Below are 26,070 nucleotides of genomic sequence, written 5' to 3'. Positions count from 1 at the left end.
AAAGCAAAGCAAAGCAAAGATGAGAAGGCCTGTGCTGGGGAGGGGCCAGGCTGGGGTCGATGAGAGGGGCATTGGGATGGGTGCTGGAGTTCTGTGTACTCGTGCTGAGGGAGAGGAGTTGCAGAAACCCAAAGGCTTTTTTGACTTCTACCTCTGTAGGAACCCCATTCTTCTCTCCCTCCTTTCAGCAATGCTCCCTACCAGGCTGTTTTGTTGTTGTTTTGTTTTGTTTTGTTTTCTTTGAGACAGAGTCTGTCTCTGTCACCCAGGCTGGAGTACAGTGGTGCAGTCTCGGCTCACTGCAACCTCTGCCTCCTGGGTTCAAGCAATTCTCCTGCCTCAGCCTCTCGAGTGGCTGGGATTACAGGTGCCCAACACCACACCCGGCTAATTTTTGTATTTTTAGTAGAGACAGGGTTTCACCATGTTGCCCAGGCTGGTCTCAAACTCATGACCTCGTGATCCACCCGCCTCGGCCTCCCAAAGTGCTGGGATTACAAGCGTGAGCCATTGTGCCCGGCTGCTTCCTTGTTTTTGTTTTGTCCCTTCTATTATGGGGGAGAGAGGAAGAGCCTCGCCCACAGAGAGAGGGGCATTTCTGTGGAGCAAAGTTTGTAAATCATCTAAATCAGTCACATTCCAGAAAGAAACAGCGATAGATCCTGTCTCCCCCACCACAAGAAGGAAAGAGCCCGATAAGCACTCCGTCATGGGCTTGGCACAAGCCTATCATTTTGCATTAAACATCTAAAGCCATTATTGGGTAGCTCAATGCATACCCTTTACCATTATGCTTTCTTCTCAATCATAAAGCCATTTTGCTCCTTTGGCTAAGGCAAATAAATATAAGAATCATCATTATTATCTATAAAGGGGACTAGTGTCACTATTTTAAAAGAGAAAAAGTGGCAGATTTCATGACAGCATCAGCAGAAGTCTATGGAAAGATTCAAATCTGAAGGGAGCACTGAATTAGCTTCGTACAACCAATGAATTCTCACTATGTCTACCTTGGTGGGCACAGAGAACTTACAGTGAATATGGATTAAAAAATAGAGTTGGTTTTCTTTTCCCAGAAACAACTTGTCATAATATTTAAGTCACTTAATATTTTAAATTTGCAAAATGAGGTTCTGTAGATCCTAATGCAAGCTGCTTTCTTTAAGTAGTTTTATTCCCCCTTTCTCTGTAGAAATCTTCATTTGCCTTTGCCTTGCTGACTTTTAAACGTGTGATAAAAATCTAAGAGGGAGAGGGAGTTGTGGGCACTTAGCTCAGTAAAAACTGTTTAATCATAGAGCTTTGTTTCTCTTTTTGGCTTTTGCAGAGTTGAGAGCAGTGCTGTGCAGATGGTAAGTATAGAAGCTTTGTGAATAAAAGCTGGTCATGGTTAACCCTCAGATTATAGCTCTAAGATGCTTTAAGAATGTGTTCTGAGCCCTTCGAGAGCTGTGAAATGAATATGGCCATTTATGAGGCAGTAATAAGAACCTTCAGTGATAGTTTGACTCAGAAGCTAATCTTAAGGGTTGGGAGTTTTTATCAAGCACTCATCCTTTTCCTGGACTTGTGGCTTAAAGCAAACTCTTCCTTGAATGAATCCTCCATGTTCCATTTTTCTTCTCATTATCTGTCTGGTGGTGTTATTGTTGTTGTTGTCATTCCTACTGTTCATTTCCTCTTTCACTGCAACTTCTATATTTGGTTCATCTTTACCTTCTTATTTTCACGATTTCTCTTGGACTGGCAATCACTCCGTAGAAAGTCTTCACAAATCATGTCAAGCTGTCACCATCTCCTCCTTATTCTGTTCCTTTTGCTACTTCTAACTCATTTTCTTCTTTTCAGTTTTGTAGGCTCCTACCAGTGAAAGTCTCGTCACAACTCTCTTCTCTTCAAGGTAAGTAACTGCTTTTTCTTCTTGCATGCTTTCATTCCAGAGCCATTCTCTCTGCATAACCTCTATTGATGAGCTTCATTTGCTGCTGTTTTCTTACCCTCAACCATCTCCTCCCTCAGCCACAGAAGTACAATCCATTGTTCTTTGTCTCTACCATGTACTTCTAGGATTTTTACTGCAAAATAAGGCTGTTTTATTATGCCATTCTACCCCTCGCTTTGACTATTATAGATATATTACTTAAGTGGAATAGTATAGTAGTGGTCTTTCTGTGTCTGGCTTATTTCAGTTAGCATAATGTCCTCCAGGTTCATTCATGTTGTAGTGTTGAGTATATTTGATATACAAAAATACTTTGCATATTTAATGTATATAATTTGATGAGTTCAGACATGTGCATACACCCGTCATACCATCACCAAAATCAAAGTAATGTATATATACATCACCACCAAAAATTTTCTTGTGTCCCTTTGCTTTGGATGTGGGGGTATGTGTGTGGTAAAAATGCTTAACATGAGATCTACCGTGTTAACACATTTTTAAGTACGCAGATTTGTACTGTTAACTACAGGTACTACATTGTGCAACAGACTTCTAGATCTTATTCATTTTGCATAACCTGAAATTTTATACCCATTGAGGGGCAACTCCCTATTTCCCCCTTCCCCCAGCCCCTGAACAACCATTTTACTCTCGGATTCTATGAGTTTGACAATTTTAGATATATCATTTCAGTGGAATCATGCAGTATTCGTCGTTCATGTCTGGTTTATTTCATGTCTTCCTGGTTCATCCATGTTGTAGCATATGGCAGGATTTCTTTCTTTTTTAAAGCCTAAATAATATTCCATTTTATGCATATACCACATATTCTTTATTCACTCATCTGTTGATGGATATTTGGGTTGACTCCACATCTAGGCTATTGTGAATTATGCTGCAATGACTCTAGGAGTGCAAATATCTCTTTGAGATCCTGATTTCAGATTTTGGAGTTATAGACCCAGGAGTGAAAAGCTTCTGCACAGCAAGGAAAACTATCCACAGGCTGAGAAGGAAACTCAAAGAATGGGAGAAAATATTTGAAAACCGTATATCTGATAAGGGGTTAGTCTCTGAAATATATAAGGAACTTCCTCAACAAAATAGCAAAAAAAAAAAAAAAAAGAGAGAGAGAGAAAGAAAGAAAGGAGAGGAGAAAACCCATCAAAATCCAAATAACCAGTTTTTAAAAATGGATAAAGGATTTGAATAGACATTTCCCAAAGAACAGATACAAATAACCAACAGGTATATGAAAAGGTGCTCAACATCAATAATCATCAAGGAAATGCAAATTAAAACTGAAATGAGATATCCCCTCATACCTGTTAGGATTTTAGAACCCTTGTCCACTGTTGGTGGGAATGTAAAATGGCACAGCCACTCTGAAAAACATTATGAAGGTTCCTAAAAAAATTAAAAATAGAACTATTATATGATCTAAAGTAGACCTTCTGAATATGCATCCAGAACTTTCCAGAGGAACGGCTGTCAGTGAGGGCATTGCGTTCCTCACCAAAAGCTCATCCTTGGAAAAGGCATAGCTATCACCTGCTTTTCAAACCAAACCAAAGATTCAACAACCACCAAATTGCACATTTTACTTAACTGGTAAATTTGTAAAGCTAATCTCCACCATGGGAACTTTGAATCCCAAGGGACCTCAGTCATCATTCATTTAATCCTGGTGTTTGTGAACTTTTTCTTTTTTAAGTCAAAATCCCTCTTTGACCAAAGAAAATCTTACAGAATGAACATGTCCGATTAAAATAGAACTGCCTTGGCTAGCTCTTCTGTGCTTATCCTATAGCCCCACCTCACCGCTGAAGCCTTGAGGAGGTTGTCCAACTCTTCCAACTCACAAATGAGGAAACTGAGGCTCAAGATCAAGGAGCTAAAAGCAGAAGGGCTCAACATTTCACAGTCTTCCTTTTCAAATAAGTAGAAACGTAGGCACATGCTGACTATAACCAGAGGGTTGAAAACTTTGCTTAGCAATGTCAAAAGTAGAGAAGCTAAGGTTTAGTATATCTAAAATGAGACTCATTTAAAAGGACTATGCTAGCAACCAGAAGCATTTAATTAGTTTTAAAAATGTGTTTGCATTTTTAGTCTTCGGGAGGAACCCTGGGTTAACTTTTAAGACTCACATCTATTTAAAAGTCATCCAGAAAAGTTTGGACTGATTATTCTTTTTCCTTTCAATAAATCTTCCCTAATAAGCAAAGGCTTCAGAACAATTGTGTCCATCAGACTTTTAAGAAAGCAGTTATAGCATCTACATATTTAAAAAGTCATTATTAAGAAAATTTGTTGTGAGCATTTGAAGAATAGGGGCTTCTTGAATCTGGTCCTTCCTATTTTGCTTTTTCTCTTCCTAAGAGTGAAGGCAGCTTCACAGGGGAATCAGACAGAGACCTTTTAGGCAGAATATCTGGGGAAGGGAAGAGAAAGACGGGGCCAAACATCTGCCTTGATTATAATAAGGACTGTGTCTATTCATGGACTGGCTGCTTTTCAAAAAATTATTTAGAAAATTCCTTCCACCCCCACCTGAGTTGTTAAACATTCATTTAAATGATATTTCTTGAATATTTTGAATATCTATAGTATACAATGTAGATATTAGGAATATGCCCTTTTATAGAAAATAAGAACATTTACTGGGAATTAGCACAGTTCATTAAAGATAGTAAGTGGAAGGTAACACCCAAAGTACTGAATCATGGGCAATTGTGGTTCTTGTGTTTGCTTTTCTGTGGTTCTGTTAATGATCAGAGGAAATTGTTTCCTTTCCTTTCCTGAGATTTATCTGGTCACAATCTAGAGGGTAAACTAAACGTGATACTTGAAGGTAGAAGTGCACCTTCTAACAAGAGTCCTAAAACATCAGGACCTGGGCATTTGGTAGGGATAACATGTAAGTTATTTTAGATATCTCGATACTCCCAACATGCCAGCTAATGATGATCTAATTTTCACTACCTTAGATAAGACATGGTAAAAAAAATCAAGAAAGAAAAGTCCTTTTTATCCCCTTTTATGCACAATTGAATGGGTTCTTGACTGGAAGTGTCTGTAGGCAGAGAATCATTCAACATGCTTAGCAACCACCTGTGTAAAAATATGTAGTTGATTTTACAAAGCTCTTAACTAAGCCTTGGAAACTGGAGGGACATTTAATACGCTCTCTGGGAGAGGAGATTCTGTGGTGCTAAGAGTAAGATATTACAGTTTCCTCAACAAAGAAAAATATGCACATACACCTGTGAGGCTGAGTGGAAATCACTTACTGGGGCCATAAAACTGCACTTTACAGTCGAACTGTTTACCTTAAGGTAACTGTCAGCTCTGATGTGCCTCCTTGGAGCTGATATTCCTGTGTGGGTTGGAGCTCATTTCAGCCCTGATATAATTTAAGTAGCAATTTCTTCTTGTCAGCAGCATCGGAAGCCCCAGGGAGATGTGGATCAGTGATTCATGGAGTGCCAAGACCAAGGAGGTGATGGGGATCCCAAATGTTTATAAAACCACTTTTTGTTCAACTTCAGATTAGCCCTACAGATTTTTAGTTGTTGGAGAGAATTCTGCTAATAAGCTCCCAGATAAGCATATGCAGTAAACACACAATAAATGTTTTCCTTGGGAAAAATAATCTTGACTTAAAATGAAACAAGATGGAGTGTGTATGGTTGAGGGAGGAATGGGGTTGGAGGTTGAATTGTGTTTTCAAACCCACAAAGAAAGCTTGCTTCATAGTCAATATTCGTCTTTTGATGCATACATTATGTAAGTCTTGCTCATCATATGTTATCTCAGGCACACTCTTTTTCTTTTTTTTATTTCAAATTGTATTTTAGATTCAGGGAATACATGTGTGGGTTTGTGTGATGCTGAGGTTTGGGGTACAATTGATCCTGTCACCCAGGTAGTGAACATAGTACCTGAAAGGTAGTTTTTCCATCCTTAGTTCTCTCCTTCCCTCCCCCATCTAGTAGTCTTCAGTGTCTATTGTTGTCATCTTTATGTCCGTGAATACCCAATATTTAGCGCCCACTTATTGGAAAGAATATGCAGTATTTGGTTTTCTGTTCCTGCATTAATTTGCTTAAGATAATGGCCTCTAGCTGCATCCATGTTGCTGAAAAGGAGATAATTTTATTTTATGGCTCTAGTATTCCATGGTGTATATGTACCACATTTTCTTTATCCGATCCACTGCTGATGGGCACCTAGGTTGATTCCATGTCTGTGCTATTGCAAATAGTGCAGTGGTGAGCATATGAAGGTCTTTTTGGTAGAACGATTTATTTTCCTTTGGGTATATACCTGGTAATGGGATTGCTGGGTCAAATGGTAGTTTTTTTAAGTCCTTTGAGAAATTTCCAAACTGCTTTCCACAGTAGCCAAACTAATTTACACTCCCACCAACAGTGTACAAAGGTTGCTTTTCTCTGCAACCTCACCAGAATCTTATTTTTTTTACTTTTTAATAATAACCATTCTGACTGGTGTGAGATGGTATCTCATTGTGGTTTTGATTTGCATTTCTCTGATGATTAGTGATGTTGAGCATTTTTTGATATGTTTGTTGGTTGCTTGTATGTCGCCTTTTGAGAAGTGTCTGTTCGTGTCCTTCGCCCACTTTTTAAATGGGGTTGTTTTTGGCTTGTTGAATTAAGTTCCTTATAGATTCTGGATGTTAGACCTTTGTTGAATGCAGAATATGCAAATATTTTCCCCCATTCTGTAGGTTGTCTGTTTGCTCTGTTGACAGTTTCCTTTGCTGCACAGAGCCCATTAGTTTAATTAAATACCATTAGTCAAGTTTTGTTTTTGTTGCAATTGCTTTTGAGGACTTAGTCATAAATTCTTCACCAAGGTCAATGTTTAGAATGATATTTTCTAGGTTTTCTTTTAGGATTTTTACAGTTTAAGTCTTACATTTAAGTCTTTAATCCATCTTGAGTTAATTTTTATATATGGTGAAAGGTAGGGTCCAGTTTCATTCTTCTGCATGTGGCTAGCCAGCTATCTCAGCACAATTTATTGAATCAGGAATCCCCTTGCCATTGCTCATTTCTGCCAACTTTGTCGAAGATCAAATGACTGTAGGTGTGTGACTTTATTTATGGGTTCACTATTCTGTTCCATTGATCTATGTTTCTATTTATGTACCAGTACTGTGCTGTTTTGGTCACTGCAGACCTGTAATATAGTTTGAAGTTGTGCAATATGATGTCAGGTGCAATTTAAATGATAGCTTCACATTTGTAAATGAGCTCTGGTAGATTAAAAACATTTACTTCAAAATTCCTGAAAAAGGCTCAAATTTGATTTTCTTTTTTTTTTATTGATAGATGGGATCTTGATATATTGCCCAGGGCTCAAACTGTCCTGAGTAGCTTTTAAGAGGAAGCTATGGAGGCAGGGAGTGGGCTCCAGGCCTGGTTCTTAGGCCAGTTGTGTGGGTTCTCTGAAGAAGCTGTGAGAAGGCAGGTGGTGTGGCTCTCGTGAATCAAGGCATTCAAATCAGTGCAATTACTTGTTAGAATGATGGGCTGGGTGTGGTGGCTCACGCCTGTAATCCCAGCACTTTGGGAGGCTGAGGTGAGTGGATCACTTGAGCCCAGGAGTTCAGGACCAGCCTGGCCTACATGGGAAACTCCATCTCTAATAAAAATACAAAAATTAGCTGGGTGTGATGGCGCACGCCTGTAGTCTCAACTATTTGGGAGGCTGAGGCATATGAATCACTTGAATCCAGGAGGCAGAGGCTGCAGTGAGCTGAGATTGTGCCATTGCACTCTAGCCTGGGTGACAGAGTGAGACTTTGTCTCAAAAAAAAAAAAAAAAAAGATGGCGAAATGCCAGAATAATAACCACTGAGGCATTTTTCTCATCTGAGGCGTCACACCCATGTGGTTGTGCCCTCAATTCTGGGGTTCTGTAGATGTGTTGTTAGCAGGCTTCTTTCTTTTATTGAGGCTAGGATATCCCCTTAATTCATTTTAGCTCTGGCCTTTACTTTTTTCACAGGATACTTCCTGAATGGAAGCCATTCTGCAAAGCAGCCACTCTGGACCTGTCCTGCTTGGGTGGGAAGCTCAGCCAGCTTGCTGCTTCTCAGCCTCCAGGGGCATAGGCCTGAGTAGGGTAGAAGGGCAGGCCATCAGCTTGAATCAGGTTGGGCTTGGGAGAGAAAGCAGAGGCCCTGCCCAGAATCTCTTCTGCCTCCTTCCAGGGGGATGAGACAGCTGGGTAGGTGCCCACCACTCTTACTGGTCAGAAGCTCTGCCACATTTTCTTCCCTAGACTACGAGGTCCTGGGAGGCAGGGGCTGTGCTTTATGTGCCTACCGTAGGTCCCCTTGGAACTCAACACGGTGCTGGGTTCAAGGGGGAGTGTCAGAAAAAGTCTGTTTGTTGAGCAGAATTAAGCACAGGTTGCGTATACTGCAAAGCTGTGTTCTAAACTGGGCAGTGCTTAGAGAAGGCAGAATTAGGGCAGTAACACAGAAGAAAGCCCTGGAACCAAATTGCCTTGGTTGAGCTATGTAGCTCTGAGTAAGATACTCAATTCCTCTGTGCCTCGGTTGGTTTTTGCGTTAGTCAAACAGGGACAGTGATAGCATTAAATGGGTTAATATATATAAAGGGCTTAGAACAGTGTTTCAGAACAGTGAAAACTGCTGAGTAAATGCTAGCTATTATTTTTAATCTTCAGACTGGACTTTAGACTGAAGTTCTGGGGTCTTCAGGTCTTCCTTTTCTGCCTAGTGTATTGACGTGTAGCGTGTAGTATGTATGTATTCCCTACTTTGTTCCAGAAATAATTTAAGATGACATTTATGTCCTGTCTTAAAGGATACATTTCCATAAAGCACCTATAATCATCTAGAGTTGGAGGACTGATCTGATGACTCATCCCAGTGTACCCAAATCATGGGCCAAACCAACCCATCCTTTTGTTCTCTGAGGAGTTTAAGTATCTAGAAGGCAGTGCCTGGGAAGCTGAACACTCTTATGCAGTGGCGTTATTGAGGGTTTTCATACTACTCAATTACAGGCAGAATTGTCCTCTGGCTCAGGTCACTTGGAGAAAATTCCGTGGCACAGAGCTATAAAACTGTATTTATTTTCCAAGGATGGAGGTCTTCTTAAAAAATCTGCTTACCTAATATATATATTTTTTCTTTTTAAATAAAATGCTCTCTGCCCGTCTGGGTAATCTGGTTTACTGAAAATGGAGGCTATTTAGTTTGCCTCTAAATGGATCCTTTCTTCTAAGGACCCTAAAGGGTTTGGGAAGATGAACTCTTGCCAGGGGTGGTAGGGCTCTTACTTGAATAATGTCTGAGGGCAAGAGGGGGGTCCATACAGGTCTCAACAACTGTCCTCAACTTAATAAAGTAGAGCCAGCATTAACAATAATACTAATTCAATTTTTAAAAGTTATATCAATAAGAAAATCAATCTTGATATCTGACGACATGAGTAAGACTCTGTGCTAACAGCTGTGGGTGTTAGACCATGTCCTCAAGGATCATAAATTTAGCGTAAGTGCTCTCTTTTTAAAAATTATGTAAATGAATGGTGAGTTAGCACTCTGAAATCTGCGCTGTCAATGTCCTGTTGCAAATCCGGGTGAATACGGAGGTTGACGTAGCGAGGTGAGAGACCGTCAGTGAAAACATCAAGCAGATTCTATCTGCAGCACAAGTAAATGTATTACCATACTTGGAATGCACCTGGCTGAGGCTTGCACTATCAAATGTTCAAGTTCTCCGGTCCAAATCGTTTAAGTTGGATGGCTTTAAGTCAAAAGGCTCCCTTGCTTCTTTTAATTAGGTAGAAACAGAATTTAAGATGATTTATTCACTGATTGTTAACCAAGGAAGATGGCCCAAAGCACCACTCAGTCCCCAAGAATTTCTCAAGTGCTCTTTTCTGGCTGTGAAAACAGTGTTTCACATCCAGGAAAAATATAGAGGGCTTATTTAGGGAAAATGATGCCGAGAAACTGTCAACTTTGTATCATCATAAACTATATAGAATATGAAAACAAACTGTCTAAATGTGATTATATGCATTCTTTGGTATGTGCATGTATAGATCTGTGTGTAATCAGGGGACTCCATCCCTAAACCAGCCTTTCATTAGACAGTCTTGAAGAATAAAGCCTGTGGGGGAGGAGGGGAAAGGGGAGAGAAGAGGAAAAGAGGGAGGGTAAAGGAGACAAGGTGTGTGTGCACTTAGGTGGCCTGCCCTGCAGGGAGCCACTCATGCACACTGAGTTGGAACAGTGCCTTTTGGCTGTGCCTTCTCACTCCTTCCCTGGAGTGCACAACTTTTAGTTCCCCCATCCTGGAGTGAGAAAGGGGTAAGTGACAGTAAAGTGAGTTAAAGCTAGGCTAGCAACAGCCCTGTCCTCCCACCTGGAATGTGGGAAAACTCAAGGAGGAAGATCTGATGGGGGAGCCCAAAGGAGAGAAGGGAAGAGAGAACAAAGGGGGTAGAATTGGTCATTTGTTCATGCCTCCATTTATTAATTCAATCCAAGTCCTATAGCAAACCCTGCATTAAGGTGTGGCAATCCAAAATCAATTTACTTGTTTATACATTCATTTATTCAACATATATTTGTTAAATTGCCAGTATATTTCAGATGCTATTTTGGACACTGGGATTCAGTTATGAACAAGACAGGAAGCATTGCTCTCATGGAGTCTGCCTAATGGAATTTAGGGTGAGAGACAGACAAGCCAACAGGCAGATCTGACATACAGGATGTGCACCTATTCAGCCTAGGGGTTTAGGGAAAGCTTTCAGGAAGAAACTGAATTAAGATGGAATGGATGAGAGGGTAGGCAGGTGAGACTATCTTCAAGCTAGATCTTTGGAAGAAACCCTAATATATTTCTTCTAGAGCCTTGCACACCACTTATATTTCTTCTTAGCATAGAACATTTGGAAACTATTTAGACTGAGCTAGTGCAATTTTCATTCTATGCCTTTTGCAATTTAATAACATTATCTCTTTCTTTCTAAAAAGAAAATATGTCCTATATGCTCAAATATACATCATTGTTTTTAAAATTTGGGAAGAATTTTGGAAGCAATGGACCCAAGAATATAGAGAAGGTTCCTTCTACTTCATAAAATATGATATTTGTTCTTAATGAACTTGTGTCTAAGTACCAGATACAGTTAGGGAGGTGAAGATAGAAAAAGAGTTGTGTGCCATAAGTGGGAGTGTCACTTGGCACAGCCTTTTCAGGGAGCAACCTGGCAGGACTCAGTTACATTAACGCATTCCACTCCTGAGGATGCGTTCCTAACACATTCTCACAAGTGTCCATAAAGAGACATGTGCAGTGCTATGTGTGGTTGAAGGTGGGTGGAGGCAGTCACTGCTCCATCACCACCCGGGTGCGATGTGGTGGCTGTGCACCATGAAGTGCTATGCAGCTGGTGGAAGCAGCAGACAGGGTATTAAAATTGAGATGCTGAGTGACAATTATAAGTAACATGAGGTTTATAATATCACTCAGATAAATTAAAAGACATATACAGAGAAGTACCTTATGAAATTTATAAGAACGTACATAACAAGATGTGTATTAAACATTAGAATGGTTAACTGGGGTGAGTAGGGGAGAAGGAAAAGGGAATGGGAGACAAGGGATAACTAATAATTAACTGACTAACTGAGAGAGCAGCCTTCCTTGGATCCGTGTAGAGAATGCACCATAAACTAAAAGGTGTAATTAGTCTTTCTGAGGTTCCCTAGAAAAGGAAGGAAGAAAGGAGGGAGGTGGGTGGAGCAGGAAGAGTGGAAAGGAAAGAGGGCATCTCCCAACGTGCAAGGCCATTCTCCAACCTCCCTCTCCTTTGCCATCCTAGGAAGGAAGCTGCTGCCCCACGTTCCCACCCAGCTGCAGAGCAGGGCAGTAGAGAAGAGTTAAAACTAACTATCCAATACCGAAGAGCCTGTCAAGATTTACAAGACAGAACAGGGAGATTGGGGTTTAGTACGCCTAACAGAGAAAAGAAGAAACTTTAGGGAGAATAAGGAGTTAAGGGTGTTGAGAATGGGGGAAGTGGGGTGGAGAGGGTAGCAGTGTGGGAAGGGAAAAGGGGTCCTTCTGGAGTCCATCCGCTTCACCACCCTATTCCAGGAGAGCTGGCCTGGGGAGAAGGGTGGTGGTGTCCATCATTCAGGGTAAATAATCACTGTCTTTCTGGTCCTTGTACTCCCCAAGCATCAGCTCAACAAAACCAGGATGCCCCATCTTCTCATGAGTCTTTCTAAGCAGCTTGAGGGGTATCTCTGCCATGGAAGAAGATCCCTCAAGCCAAGTTTCATGAAGAACTTTCCCTGGGCTCCAAGAAGGGGAGGAACAGACAGCTCTGTACACCAGCGTGTATAGACAGTGTCTGTTTCACCAGGGTGAGTCCTATCTGAAGGTCATATTATTTGACAATTTGATGAGAAATCCTCAAATCACTAATATGAGAAGGGTTGTTAGTGACTACTTCTGACATTTTCTAGCTGAGAAAGCTGAGGATCAGTAGATTGAAAAGCCCTAATTTCTGTTTCCCTCTGGCACTACCTAGACCTGACATTGGGATATTCTTACTATGAAAGTCAATATTGAGGGGCAGAGGAGAGATTCCAATCTGAAGAGAGTGAGCAGTAGGAAAAGGAAAGTGCGTGGGCTTCCAAGATTCTGTTTATAGAAAATTATTTTTATTGCTTTTAAGAGAGCAAACACTAAAAATATTTGACATATCAGCACATTCAATCTTAAATTGATTATTTTTCAAGGTTTTCCATACAACACCAAAAATGAATTAAATTTCTATTCCTAAAAACATCTGACAGAAGAAATTCATACCTGACATATCATGTAATGAAAAAGAACATAAGCATGGCATGTGTTCCTTTTTCCTGAAGAAGAAAAAGAAAATTTTCTTAAGAAATATTTCACCCAGGTGTGGTGGCTGGGGAGCGCTTTGGGAGGCTGAAGTGAGCAGATTGCTTGAGTACAGGAGTTTGAGACCAGCCTGGGCAAATAAAAAAAAGAAAGAAAGAAGGAAAGAGAGAGAGAGGGGGGGAGAGAGAGAGAGAGAGAGAGAGAGAGAGAGAGAGAGAGACAGAGGGAGGGAGGGAGGGAGAGAGAGAGAGAGAAAGGAAAGGAAAGGAAAGGAAAGGAAAGAAAAGAAAGAAAGAAAAGAAAAGAAAAGAAATAAAGAAAATTAGCTGGGCATGGTGGTGGGCACCTGTGGTCCCAGCTACTCAGGAGGCTGAGGTGAGATAACTTGTGGAGGCTGCAGTGAGCTGTGATCGTGCCACTGCATTTTAGTTGGGGCTACAGAGCTGACTCTCTCTCTCTCTCTATATATATATATATGTGTGTGTGTATGTGTGTGTGTAGGTATGTATATATATTCCTTGGGATCTTTGAATTCAAACATCTGCGAGCAGCTCATTTTTATAATTGGGAAAGTTGTTTTTCACCCCTGTCCTCTGCCTCACCAATTCCTGTTCTTTCACTTCCAGAGGCATGAAATAGCTAGCTCCCAAAATGGTTAACCAAATCCATCTTATCCTACCTGTTTTCATTTTCCTATTTGTGGATTCATTTCTTCCTTTCATAGTTAGCTCAGTAAAACGTTTGCTTTTAATAAGAAAAATAGTTGCTTAAATACTTTTTTTTTTTTTTGCCAAAACTTATAAGTTTATTTCTGGCATTTGCTTCTAGCAGAGTTCATTAATTTACCATTGTCAGATTAATAGCCTTTTAATTAGCCGTTATTAATATAAAATGCAATCTTTATCCTCTCATCCAAGAAAAGAGAAAAACATATATTTCATTTGTGTTTTTTGGCCCTTTGCCATTTTGGTAGCGAAGAAAAAAATAAATGTATATATTATAGTAAACACACATTTGTTGCATTACATTCTGGAGTATACCATCGGTATTTGTCTGTGTATGCGAGAAAATTATATATTGTTCACCTGGGTAGCAATTTGTGTTCTGGCAAATCTTTATTTGCTCTCAGGGGATCCTATTTAATATAATTACATTTAATTGATATTTGCGGTGGTGGATTAAGGAAAAAGGAACCGTCATTTAATATGCTTCAGGATTTTATGGGTCTTGTGTTTCTTGGCTTGGTTTTCAAAATACATGTAACCACATTTTTTAAAGCTAGGTACTTAGATAAATTCAGTCGTTATTAAAATAGTGCACCAAAAGGGGTGATTGGAGTTTAGAACTATCTAATATCTTTCTGGTGAAACAGTGAAGAAAGAATTAAATCCTTCTCCTCCCAAGTGTTCTCTTATATAATTGTGTTGTCTAAAGGTTTATATGATTAAAACATGTTGCTCATGGTTTAGCTGACAGTTTGGCTCCCATCCAACCACATAGGAAAAGAATGGTTAGCTGTTGGGAGGATTAGCACACTGACTTTTCCACCTTCCTTACGTTCTCAACTGTGAATTTAGTTTTCTACTTATGTCAAATTGCAACAGAATTTTTCCATTCTTTGTTGCCTGTCAATGTGCAACGTGCAATGGTTGATTTATTTAATAGATGGTTCTAGGTAACAGTTAAGGCTGCCATATATGTAAAAGCTGGCAAAACAATAATTGGTGTCTGTATCACTGTTTTGTTCATGAAGTTATTTGATTTTAATTCATTTTATAATATAAGCACTCCTAGTGAGTGAAGCAGCCACCAGTTAAATAAACAATTATGTATAAAATGTAACAGAGGACAGTTAATGTTGATGTATGACAGGCTTTGGACACACTCAGACCTGAAGACAAAATCAGGTTAGAGCAGCAACTGGAAAGATTAGTATATTTACATCTGAGCATATTAATTTCACTCGCAATAGGAGAAATAATTATTAACTAATACCCTATGAGACACAATTTTTTTTTCTGATTTTCAAGGAAAGGATGTCATTTATAAACGACAAGAGTCTTAGAAAAGTCCTAGAAAAAGCTCATTTCACCCAAAATGAGCATGTAATTTCCCTTGTTTTTCCCTAAGAGCACTGCCTTCATTATCTTGAGATAATTATCAGAGCCATTTCCCCAATAAAAACGTCCAGTTGCTCTATCTTCTTGTTTCTCCCTTTGTACCCATAAAAATGCATAAGTGAGAGATTTCCACCTAATATCTCCAAGGCAGTTAGGGGTATCCATTCATCATTCTCTTCCTAAGATTCCATTTGCCAAAAAGTTCAGGGAACACTAGTTCTCAAGCTGAGTACTATAATTCTAACCCAAGTGGCTGGGAGACAGCATCAGGCCTCCTGCATGTGAGAAGAGCTGGAGACGGTGAGCTGGGGGATGTGGGTTTCTGACTCCTGATATATCTGGACTTTACCTTCCATCTCTGTAGAATAAGGAAATGCTCAGAGGATCTCTGTGAGCCCTTCCAGCTCTACATTTACTTGGATCTTATTTATTTTGTTACTTCTTTAGTTGTCATGTATACAGATCTCTAGTTTTTATATAGTTTCTACATATAAACTAATAATTATCCATTTTCTGGGAAAGACTTAGACAGTTTTCTATTCGTTCTTTGTTCTCAGGAGGCAGCCAAAATTTCCCAAGCTGAGATCACGAAGCGCATCATTAAATATCAAATTGCCCACCCCTTCCCCACCACGTACCACCCATTTTCACAGGCGAAGAAACTGAGGCCTAGAGAAGTCAGGTGACTGACACAGTGTCAGGAACTAGACCTACTGCCCCAGGTGAGAGGCTTCCTGCTAGCCAGCTGTGCTGTAATTATTTAGTGTTGGACCATTTCGTTTGGCACACAGTAATCCTAAAAGCAGGATAAGTCAACTCCTGGTCTTGTATTTGGGTTGTTGGATGTTGTGAGCACTTTTGAGAATTTTTGTGGGGACAGGGAGGGAGCAAGTGGGGAAGGGAAGAGGGAGAGAGAGAGAGACAGAGACACAAGGAGATTTTTGTTTCCATTGAAGAAGATAAAGATTCTTTTTCCTTTGATGGAAAGAGACTCATCTTTGGAGACATGAGATTATATTTCCTACTTCCTTTTCCCTTGCAGGGCTAGTGCGTTCACTAAGAAATCAGTGTCCAAGAGATTAGGGCAGTGTCAAACTGTTACTTAGAATTCCCAGGTGGAATAACTTTCTTGAAAGCAGTGTGAGGTAGGTTTATGTATGAAATTCCTGGACTGTCATGTCATTTTGCATTAAACCATCAATTTCTTGGTCTGAGATGACAAGCACATGACACATCCAAATAATTTTTCTGTCAAGTCTATTCAGACAAAGAACAGAGATGAGGTATGAGAAAGCAAGTTCAAGGAGACGAAGTTCCTTCTGATGGATGGAATAGAACATTTTCTCCCTGTTTTTAATTTGAGGTTTTGAAACTATGGCTCTTCACTCTGGAAACTGACAAGTTCCTAGGCTTGGAGTGATGCTGTTTAACATAATGAAGGGTGACAGGGTAACAAGGGTATACTCAGGCAGAGGTTTCAAAAGCCATAGGGTTCATAGGCTCACAGGCAAGAGAGAAGAATCACCTGAATTTAACAAAATACAGTTTTGGATGAAGACTGTCTCTTGGGCTGATATGGACATGAGATGAGTTTCTGTTCTCCCTACTCCAATAACCTACCCTATGAGTTGGGATCACTTGACTTTAAGCATGAAAAAGGCACAGATACAAATAGAAATAAAGCTGGAATAATTTTGAGGATCACGGAAACACCTTTGCCTCGCTGAGAGAAAATCAAATGGTGCCTGAGAGTCCACCCACCCAAAATGAGAATTACAATATCATGCTGACCAGAGAGCTTTTTAGGAGGGCTAAATATGTTTCTGTCAAAAAAACACAGGGCTTTGAAGTTCCTGTTCCATCTTTTTTTTTTTTTTTTTTTTTTGAGACAGAGTCTCCTCTATCACCCAGGCTGGAGTGCAGCGGCACGATCTCAGCTCATTGCAACCTCCACCTCCCAGGCTCAAGCGATTCTCCTGCCTCAGCCTCCTGAGTAGTTGGGACTACAGGCATGTGCCACCACGCCCGGCTAAGTTTTTATATTTTTGGTAGAGACGAGGTTTCACCATGTTGGCAATGGCTGGTCTTGAACTCCTGACTTCAAGTGATCCAACAGCCTCAGCCTCCCAAAGTGATGAAATTACAGGCGTGAGCCACCGCGCGTGGCTCGTGTTCCGTCTTTTACAGGCAACATGATCTCGGAGAAGTTACTATTCTCTTCTGAGCCTTAAGGTCCTCATCTTGAAAATGAGAATTAAAAACCTAGGGCCTCACATAATTGTTGTAAAAATGATGACAATCATTTAGTGGGTGCTTCCCACATGTCAGACACTGAGTAAAGCTGTTTGTGCCTATTATCTAATTTAGTCCTCAACATAGCCCCAAGAGATAAATATTATTAACCTTGTATCATAGATGTGTAAACTGAGGCTTAGGGGTTGCCTAGGTTCACCTGATTACGAAGTAAAAGATTTGGATTTGAGCCTGAGTCCGTCTGATGCCATAACTGACACTCTTAACTATGAGTCTTGTAAAAAAAAGTTCTTTGTGAGATGCAGGCCATTATACAACAGTTAGTAGTTCTTGTAATGACTTTAAAGTAATCTTGTAAGGTAACTTCAGTTACTTTACTCATTCTCCTTAGACTACAAGCACCATTTATTTGGCAACTAGCATTAAAAAAAAAAAAAAAACAAAACTACCATTAATAAATATTGAATGCCTATGCTGGGCCAGGCCCTGTTTTAAGACCTTGAAATGTTTTGACTTATTCACTCCTCACAACGGCTTTATGAAGTAGGTGCCATTATTATCCCCATTTCACTGATGTGGAAATAAGAACGCTGAGACTTTGAATAACTTGGCCAAAGCCCCGTTGGTGGTAAGTGGCAGAGCTGGGATTTAACTCAAGGCAGTTGTAGAACTGAAGTGTGTATTGTTTCCTCCAGTGAAGCATAGCTCTAGAAATTGGCAGAGTGAAATCACCAATTGAGTTCTTGCTTATCTCTCTCGGGAACCAGAGTGGGTGCTGATGATGCAGGGCTGATAGTGGGAGCCCTTCTGTGTATCCCTGTTTTTCTGGGACACCTGGCCATGGGAACTGTGGCTTTTCCCTCCAATGGTCTCCTGAGTATTCCTCCAACCCTTATTAATCACAGGATTCTTAAAATATCCCCAGTTACAGTTGGACCCAGGCAGCCCCAATTGTTATGATGACCCCTGACTGTTTGGGGTCATTCCCCAGCCTGGATCTTGCCTTCATAAGCCGTATAATTGGGAGCATGACTAGAACAGTAGGGAGGTTGTGAGAAGGTGTACCCAGTTCATAGAGCCTATGTCTCTGGTCTCTGTAATGTTCTGTGATGCACATGGAAGGAGTCCCAAAACTCTAGAAAGCAATTAAAATTATATTTCCTAACAATCAGTGTTCTCAATCCTAAATGAGAATTTGCCTATTTTAAGTTATCCTAATCCAAAAATGAACTTATTGGAGGGCTGCTGGGTGGTTCACAGAAGGGTGGGAAGGCCAGCAAAACTGACTCAGAAATGGAAAAGGAAGCACAAAGGGATGCACGTAGAGATGGGCTGGTCAGGAGCCACAGCCACTGCTGGAGGACACTAGACCCCAGGCCACTGCTCTACCAAACGGAATTCTGCAACTGCCCTTGTTTGTTTGCTTGTTTGTTTTATCACTTCTTCAGATGTAAAGTCCTGGGCTAGATAACCAATTTGCAATTTTCTCCTCAGCTCAAGAAACACTGGCTTAGGCAGGAGGAGTAGTGCTCTTACTCATAGATTGCTTGGATGGAACCTTACCTGTTGTTCTCTCCCTGGAACTAAGAAGCAGACAGTCCACTGTAAAGTGCTCCAGTGTCTTTGGCATTCTGGCGGGAGCATGGCCTGAGGTATCTCAAGGGGAAGCAAGTTAATATGAAGTACAGTCCATAAAATGCACAATTTATTTCTATATATTCATTTGCATCTGGTGCACACACAGCTGTTAAATATATTCCCAAAGAAGAGAAACATTATCCATTTCCATAATTTTTGAATTATAGAAATATTTAGTAAAACTGAAAATACAGCGAGCTTTTATAGGCCGTTATACTGATTGAAAGGCCCTGACAACTTCTCATAGTTCACAATCATGGGAAACAGATGTGCAGATCTCCTTGCGGGAGCAAAGATGTGAGAGCATTGCGGGGACTGGGGGGAGAAGCTTTCTGTGAGATTTCAGAAGGTACTGAGACCTAGAAAGGACCTCAGGGATCAAGAGGAAAGATTTTCAGCTTAAGACACATTATCAATAGGCCCCAAAGCGGGAGAGGCGGTACCAACAATGCATTCTAGACCAGCAAGCCTGGAAAGATGTGGCCAGCCTGATGGTCTAGCAAAACGTGTTCCCTGCACAAGACCAGAGTGGGGAGGCTTCCAAGATTGTTTCAGGAATGTGACTATTTTTTCAGCAAGCTTTCTGTGCTGTGTCACATTTATGAAAAGAAACACATTTTCCTAATTTGTCTTCTTTGTAGGAAGAAAGGCAACATGACAAAGAGGGACCACATGGTTTAGTCAGAAGCCAGAAGACATGTTCGAGAACTGGGCCCACCACTGACTGGCTGTGTTGGTCTTGGGCATATTGTGGCAATTTTTCTGAGTCTCAGATCTTCATTTATCTCACAGGATTAAGTTAGATGAATTAAAAAATGCCCATGCAACTTAAAGCAATCTTCAATTGGGAGGTGTGATTCATAAATGGAAATGTGGCCAGTCATAATTTAAGTATAATTTGGAATATAGTTTCTCCTAAAGTTCAAGTTAAAAACTCAGTAGATACACAGAATACACAATGGATCAGTGTATTGATCCATAAGACCTCAAATGATAGTAAGCATGGGACGTTTGTAGTGATGATGGGATGACCACACGTCTGTGTTATCCCCTCCTGAAACCTCAATTAAATAACAGTTTTTATCATTTAATTGAGATTTTAAAAAAGGATTTGTTAAAGGCATATGATCACAAGGAAGGGAAGAATAGTGGGGAGAAAACAACAATAAAACTTAGGAATATGGAAAGCAATTGAGTGAGTGGTAAAGGATTTATAGAAAAGGGAATATTAATAGGTAACAGGGAAATCTAGGCATCGGCAAAACCTAGACTGCAGAGTCCTCCAGTGCCTTAGGAACCGACAACACAGGGTACCTCTGAAGTGAGAGTGCGTGCATCTAAAACATGGAAGATTGGCTGAGAGTCTGTTTAAAAAGCCGTTGACCTCTGTGTTCCTTCTCCCGCCACACTCAGCCAGAATACTGTCCTTCTCCTACCCAGCCAAAGATGGGGGGTCTCTGGGGAGAGTAAAACAGAGGGTATCTGGCACAATTGAGAATTAAGTGAATGATGTGTACTTTGTAGTGAGGACTCAGCCCTCTTTTTCCAGTGGATTCCCAGAACTCACTGGACAGCCAGGCCTTCACCACTCCGCTGGAATTAGGGAAAGTGTTTTATTGGTAGTCTAACCAGCCAGAGATATAAAACTTACAGATATTAACTTTGAAACTTCTCTAATAAATTACCCAGCCATATTTATCTAACTAATATTTACTGAAAGCCTATGATATACCAAGGATCTTTCTAAGTCCAAGGGTTTCAGCAGAAAAAAAATAAAGAAAAAAGAAATTCTTCACTTTGGGAGGCCAATGCAGGAGGATCACTTGAGCCCAGGAGTTTGAGACCAGCCTGGGCAACATAGTGAGATGCCATCTCTATAAAAAATAAAAAAATTATCCAGGTGTGGTGACACATGCATGTAGTTCCAGTTACTCAGGAGGGTGAGGTGGGAGGATCGCTTGAGCCTTGGAGGTGGAGGCTGCAGTGAGGTGTGATCACACCACTGCACTCCAGCCTGCGTGACAGAGTGAGACCTTGTCTCAAAAAAAAAAAAAAAATTATTTCCCTCATAAAGCCTACATTTAAGATGAGTTAAGTGGAAAATAAAAGAAGTAAATGAGTAAAATAGATGATATACTAGATGATAATAATTACTATGGGAAAAAATAAATTAGGGAAGGGGAAAATAAGTGTCTAGGGATAAGGGAGGGAATTGAACGTTTAAATAAGGTGGCCAGAAAAGTGTTCCTTGAGTAGGCGATATTTGAGCAAAGGGTTGGAGGAGGCGAAGGAGTGAGTGTCAAAGCTCACTAGGGGATGGGCCACCTCACAGAGGGAACAGCCAGGGCAAGGACTCTAGTGTCTGGGAGATGCTGAAGGGCCAGAAGCCAGGTTGGCAAGAAAGGAGAGAGTGCAGGGTCAAGGAGGCCAAAATGCGGGTAAATTGGCGAAGGGTGTGGTGGGCTGAATAATGACTTCCAAGATGTCCACATTGTAATCCTCAGAATGTGGAATGTGTTACCTTACCTGGCAGAAGGGACTTTGCTGATGTGGTTAGGACTTGAGATGGGGAGATTATCCTGGACTATCAGAGTGGGCCAATATAATCACGAGGGTTTTTATAAATGAAAGAAGGAGGCAAGAGATCCAGTGAGAGAAGGAGATGGGGAGGTGGAAGCCGAGATGGCAAGAGGAGAGATGCCAGGAAAGGGCCAGAAGCTAAAGAATGCGGGCAGCTTCTACAAGCTAGAAAACGCAAGGAAAGAGATTCTCCCTGAGGATCCCCCAAGTCAAAAAAGCACAGCTCTGCTGACACCTTGATTTTATGAGTGCTGACCTCCAGAATGGTAAAATAATAAGTATGTGTTGCTTTAAGCCACTAAATTTGGGGTAATTTGTTACAGAAGCCATAGGAAACTAATAGAAACTAAAGTAAGAGGGAGGGGAACAGATCCTGTGTTTTGATAAAGTGAGAAATTTTTTAAAATTTGCCTTATTTTTTTGGCCGGGCGCGGTGGCTCAAGCCTGTAATCCCAGCACTTTGGGAGGCTGAGACGGGCGGATCACGAGGTCAGGAGATCGAGACCATCCTGGCTAATACGGTGAAACCCCGTCTCTACTAAAAAAATACAAAAAAAAACTAGCCGGGCGAGGTGGCGGGCACCTGTGGTCCCAGCTACTCAGGAGGCTGAGGCAGAAGAATGGCGTGAACCCGGGAGGCGGAGCTTGCAGTGAGCTGAGATCCGGCCACTGCACTCCAGCCTGGGCGACAGAGCGAGACTTCGTCTAAAAAAAAAAAAAAAAAAAAAAAAAAAATTTGCCTTATTTTTATTGCAAGTATAAAAATGCCCATCATAAACTCTTCTGAAGTGTTTATTGTTTTGAATACATAATCCTAAAACATTATTTAACATGAAGCAATTTAAATCTCTTGAGCAAAGCTTTCAAATATTTTCCCCTTTGATACATAAGAATCTGTTCTCCCCATAAGCATATTATCCAGGCATGACTAGATAATTTAAGTAAATATTAATCTATGTTTATCCTTCCAGTGTTTTCCCCTATTTCATGGAGCTGGTCAGGATGGTAGGAGCTCTACCATCCTGTAAGTGCTGAGGAGAGGTTGCTAAAGCCCAGGGCTGTAGATCTACTGAGAGGTCATACCTGGGGTTTGGGGAAAGGGTGAGTGGAGGGAGGGGAAGCTTCAGATGTGGAGGCTTCTGAGGACTCTAACGTATAAGAAAGAAATAGCTTTTGCATTTTTGGCACCTTAATGGAGATTCTAACCTGATAGGGAATGGAGGCCAGTGCTTTGGGCTGAAGGGAGTTGCTGCTCTGCAGGGGTGGGGAGAGGAGTATCTTCCTAGAGACCCAGAGGGGCTGAGCATGGGGTGGGGTGCGTGTGGACAGTATTTTGCAGCCAAAGGATACAGCAGGAGGATGGACCCTAAACGCCTTTATAGGATGTGGAAGGTCTCTGGGGGACCTCCACCTGCCTTGGTCTATGGAACAGACATGGGAGGAATGTCTTAGAAGTTATCCAGAGAAGCAGTGATTGACAGACAGAGAAGAACTAGTCTTCACCAGCTGCCTCCTGTAGGGAGAGCAGTGACTTGGAGTCTAGGTCTCTGGCCCATATTGCAGGCCCTATATAAGCTACTGGGGATCTTATACCATTCTAGGAAGGGGGCGCTTAACACCTGCTACAACTCTGTCATTCAGTAGATGCCATGCAGACCAAATTTGCTTCCAGATAGTTGAGACATTGTGTGGTTTAAATGAGGGGAGTGGCAATTGGGAAGCTGAGTCTTATTCCTGCCTCACTCACCAAACAGCTAAGTGACACTGATTAGACCCTTAATTATAGGGGCCTCATTTCCTCTCCTCTGTCAGGGAGAAATACCAAGACATAAGGTTTGTTTTTTTTTTTTGAGACGCAGTCTCATTCTGTCACGCAGGCCAGAGTGCAGTGGCACCATCTCGACTCCCTGCAACCTCTGTATCCTGGATTCAAGCAATTCTCCCACCTCAGCTTCCTGAGTAACTGGGACTACAGGTGTGCATGGCCATGCCTGGCTAATTTTTTGTATTTTTAGTAGAAACGGGGTTTCACTACGTTGGCCAGGCTGGTCTCGAATTCCTGACCTCAGGTGATCTGTCCACCTCTGCCTCCCAAAGTGCTGGGATTATAGGTATGAGCCACCGTACCCAGCCCAGAACTGCAAAATTTTGAGCTGAATGGAAGAATTCTGTTATATTCTTTTTCTACCAACAAACCCAACCTAAAGCAAAGCAGGTCAAGCCAATAAACAAACAGCAGCAGCAACACAGAAGAGATAGGATAAAGTATCTTTGAAATGTGCAGTGTCATCCAAGAGGTACCACAAAATATGGAGGAAAAAAATCATGTAGGGACAGTTTAGAAAAAATGAGATTCAATAACAAAGTTGTCACCAAGTCTCATAAAATCCATGGATTCATAATACTTCTGATATGCCGTAGGTATCTGAGATGGCAGTGTAGACAGGGAGAACTATTTCAGAGGATGCTGTCTTGAATAGGATATGAAGAAAAATGTTTCAAGTGGCAAAATTTCATAGCTTGGGAAAATAATTGGCTTTGAGTAGAAAATATGATCCTTTTGTAGAGCCTCAGCTTTCGGCTTCTAGAATTACATCGCTGTCAGTCATTGCTCCAGACTGCCTGAAGACAGTGATTTCACACGGCAAACTTGGACTAGCATATTGGAGCCCAGTGCTCTGGGTGTTAGCAAAAGCTTTGGTATTCAAATGTTGCTGCCAAGAGAGTTCAAGGTTATATTAGGAGTTGCAAAATTCTAGAGCTGTGTAGATATTATGCAAAGCACAGTGAAGAAATATGCCTTAATGTTTTGACCAAATATTGATACTGAAACCATATATATGATGGAATTTGAATTATTCTTTTCTAAGTTAATTACTTCAAGGCTCTAAGAAGGAATTAAACAGAGCCACCATCACTGGAGCCACCGAGCACTGGTATCTGCTCTTGTTGCATGGACCTGGGAGTAGCTGGTCTGTTATCTCTGGATTCAATTCTGATCTCCCTGTCTAGTCTTGCTGCCCCCAGATAGCTGTTTCCTGGTCACTCCCCTGCGGACCATGCCCAGCTCAGTTCCCTATCCCATGCCTTGTCAGAACTCAAGTCTTCCCATTTTGTAGTGTTATTTGTTCTGGATTTTGAGGGGCTAGTACAGTCTACAAATGAGAAAGGTCGCATACCCCTGGGATCTCGGAACAATGCATTTGCTTAACTGCAGAACAGCTCATTCTCCGTGCCTACTCTCTCAGATAACATCCAAAGGCAAATATTTGCTTCAATTATAGACTCCTCGATTATTGTAACGATACTTTATTCATTTTACTAGCCAAAACTCAGTAATCAAGATAAATATTTCAATGCAATATTTTCTTAAAATAAAAATTAATACCCCCAATCCATGATAAACAAAATATCAGCATTTTAAATAGAGATGAGATCAGTGTTAGTGTCCTTTCTCTTACCTCTGGCTCTCCTAAGGCATGGCACAATAGTGTCATTGTGACAACGTGTATTGTTTTCTTACACCACTTCTGGCACCAAATTTGTTTTTTTCTTTAACATCAAATAATTATAGTTTTCCACACCAATTCTCAGCACCATTTGGTGTCCAATAATTTAATTCAATTCTGACACGAACTCCAGGAGTTAGTGCAGACCCCATAGGTGAAGGGCTCAGTCCTACAAGACTGCCCCCACTTTAAATGCCAGTCACAAATAGAGCACCCAGGCTACTCCCACTTCTGTCCACCAACTGTCAATTTGGGGGTCCCCACGACTCCTTCCTCAGGTTTCTTAAATCACCAGAATGATTCAGAGAACTCAGAAGAGCTCTTTACTTACTATTACTGGTTTACTATAAAGGATACAACCCAGGAGCAGCCAAATGGAAGAGACACATAGGACAAGGTTTGGGGGCTATAGGGTACAGAGTTTCCAAGTCTTCTCAGAGCATCTCAATGCCTCGATGCCTTCGTTAATCTGGAAGCTCCCTAAACCCCATCGTTTGTGGGTTTTTATAAAGTTTTCATTTTGTAGACATACTTGAAAATCACTGGCCACTGGTAATTGAAGTCAACCTTAAGGCCCTCTCTCCACCCTGAAGGTCTGGGAATAGGGCTCAAAGTTCTAACCCTGTAATCACATAGTTGTTTCCTCTGGTGACTAGTCCCCAGACTGAAACTATTTAGGGGCCAACCAAAATTTACCTCATTAGGATAAACTCAAGTGTTGTTGAAAGGGGCTCATTATGAATAACAAAGGATATGCCTATGAGTCAGGAAACTCCAAAGGCTTTATAAAGAAGCTCTGTGCCAGAAATGCAGGTACAAAAGCCAATATATATTATTTATTATACCACACTATCTTTATTTAAAATTTTGAGTTTTTCATATATTTTCCCACTATTTTTGGTATTTTGAAATATCACATTAAAATATTTTAATTGCAAAAATCTTCTCCCATTCTGTAGGTTGCCTGTTCGCTCTGATGGTAGTTTCTTTTGCTGTGCAGAAACTCTTTAGTTTAATTAGATCCTATTTGTCAATTTTGGCTTTTGTTGCCATTGCTTTTGGTGTTTTAGACATGAAGTCCTTGCC

The 26,070-nt window shown here is 40.9% G+C and overlaps 1 long non-coding RNA gene across 8 annotated transcripts in view; it reads left to right on the top strand.

The window, feature by feature from the left end:
- Window positions 1-26,070, top strand: part of LOC105463502 (uncharacterized) — a 287,881-nt gene that overhangs the window by 247,408 nt on the left and 14,403 nt on the right. For all 8 annotated transcript variants that reach the window (XR_011620894.1, XR_011620890.1, XR_011620891.1 and 5 more), the window contains 2 exons: window positions 1,328-1,352; window positions 1,849-1,900. This is a non-coding gene — a long non-coding RNA (uncharacterized lncRNA). The remainder of the gene's footprint in view (window positions 1-1,327; window positions 1,353-1,848; window positions 1,901-26,070) is intronic.

The sequence above is a fragment of the Macaca nemestrina genome, chromosome 3 (assembly GCF_043159975.1).
Source record: "Macaca nemestrina isolate mMacNem1 chromosome 3, mMacNem.hap1, whole genome shotgun sequence".
Classification (NCBI taxonomy): Eukaryota; Metazoa; Chordata; class Mammalia; order Primates; family Cercopithecidae; genus Macaca; species Macaca nemestrina.
The sequence above is the reverse complement of the archived record's forward strand: the minus strand, read 5'-3'. Positions and strand labels throughout refer to the sequence as shown.